We start from the raw sequence: 2,449 nt of genomic DNA, 5'->3' as shown, positions 1-2,449 counted from the left end.
TTGATTTAGACAAAACTGTTTCGGCATTAAGTCATGTACAAAAAATTTGTGATTCATTATATACAGCAAGAGTGGTCTTTGCCGACCGAGTCAATCAACTAGTCGTATAGGTTAGGTATGTTTAAAAAGAAACATCAAAGGGATTTTTGTGCTATTAAAAACAAAAAATCATATGAAAATACCATTTTTTGAATAGTTTGTTGAATTTGCCTGTAAAAAATAATAATATATATTTTCAATTCTTTTTTGCTACAGCATGCACTTTAAACCAAATACTAAACTGTAAGGACAAATGAAACCGACTAAACAAACCAAAACGAATAAAACATATGTTAGATCGAATTTTTGTAACCTAAAAATGGCAAAATCCACAAACTAAAATCAACAAATATTATTCCAAATAATGGTTTTCTCATAATTGATTCAACATTAAATTAGTGAGGGTGACGATATTTATATTATCGGATGAGCCCATTAATTTAGACAATGTATAAACTATACATAATGAAATGTTTCTTCTTTAACACAAAACCCTAATCTCATTATAAACCCCAGAGTATTTACTATAATAAGATGACAGAATAAAAAATTTACCTAAACGACAGAAAATGCTAACAAATAACGCTCTTCACTCTAAACTTTACTTCAACGTAGACAATAATTGCCAGAAATATGTTATGATAAAAAATAACGAAATTTTAAAAACAAATTAAAGAAAATATAAGAAAGAATATTCAAAAGTTTCCATGGGACACGATTTTGGACCGAAGACATTTTCAAACCTCTCTCCCTGTTGATTTTTAACTAGACTGTGTGACTGGTGAGAGAGGGACATGGAATTACAATTAATGACTTTTTGGTACTTTGGTAAACATCTTAAAGGGAGATTCAATTATTTTTCCTTTGTTGGTTACTAACTGAAATTGATACACAGTACACCCATTATAAATTTGAATTTACATAAATGATACTATTTAATTTCACCTATTTTTTGCAATTCCTCTAATTTATTTCTGTTATCATATATAATTTTATACTAGATTTTAACCCGCGGTACACCGCGGGCATATAATTTATATTTTATATTGTATCTATTTGTTAAATATTGGAAATTTAATAGAATAATAACTAAATTTTCCGATTGTTGTGCGGCTAAATATTTATATTGTTTTTTAACCCTCAACACACTTCATGACGATTTGTTTGTTATATTTAGTTTGTTTTGTTTAGTGTTTGATATTCTATTTTGATTTTTAATTATTGTAACAAAAAGTAAGGGATCTAAATACATAATCAGTAATTTATACGCTGTGATTGAGTCACACTTTTCCTAATGATTTAATTATTTTATACAATCTTAGGGCATCTCCAACCTTACTCTATTTTAGAGTCAAATCTCTATTATAAAGCAACATTTGCTCCAACCCTACTCTATATTTTACTGTAAAATAGAGAAAAATGTAGGATTGCTCTATATATAGAGCAACTCTATTCTCACCTCTATTTTTTTACACTACCTCTATTTTAGAGTTGAAAATAGAGTAATACATTGGAGTAAAAAAAAGCTCTATTTTTTAGTTACTCTATTTTAGAGAATATAATAGAGATATATATTGAAGAGGTCTTAGTTAAATCAACTTAATTTTATGTCAAATATTCTAATATTAGTAGTATTGACAAATAATTAAGTGAGGATTAACCCGTGTTAACATAAATTTAATAATATTTTATTAATTCCAACATTTCTTCTTTATAACTCATCTACTATATAACCACATTATATAGTATTTTAGACTTTTTTAATTTTACATATTCGTAATAATTAAAAATTTTATTAGGTTTATATATGTTAATTATGATATTTAAATAAATGTTAATCGAAATTTTTTTTACGTTAAGAATCAAAGCTCACAGGTTTTAGGAAACAAAATGGGAATTAAATTGTTGTTTTCTTTGTTTGGGAATAATTCAGATATTTTCAAAACACAACAGAATGTGTGGTTAAATGTATGATAGTTTCCATTTCCATATTGATTAATGTTGTTTTTTAGTTGGAATGAAATGTAAAATATTTAGGAAAAAAATCTGGAGTAATGTTAGTTATGGAAATTTGTTAGGGGTTAATGTTATAAATAACTTTTTAAATAAACAAAACTAAAAGGACATAACACAAAATGTATTTCAAAAATGTTAATATAGATTCATATCCTACTCTGTTTCATTATTGCTAAATTTAAGAATTTTTATTTATTTGTGGTGTGCAAAAAGTCATATTCTTACAATGTTCGATCATCTTTGGCAAATACAATGAGTAATTTTTTTGGCTTCGAATGGACCTTGATACTTCGATAGGGTGTGGAAAATTCGAACAAAATTATACTCACAAAGGAGACAAGACATGACATGGCATTGAAGAACATGTATATCATGCATAGAGATTATACATTGC

Source organism: Camelina sativa, chromosome 6, assembly GCF_000633955.1.
Source record: "Camelina sativa cultivar DH55 chromosome 6, Cs, whole genome shotgun sequence".
Classification (NCBI taxonomy): Eukaryota; Viridiplantae; Streptophyta; class Magnoliopsida; order Brassicales; family Brassicaceae; genus Camelina; species Camelina sativa.
The sequence above is the reverse complement of the archived record's forward strand: the minus strand, read 5'-3'. Positions refer to the sequence as shown.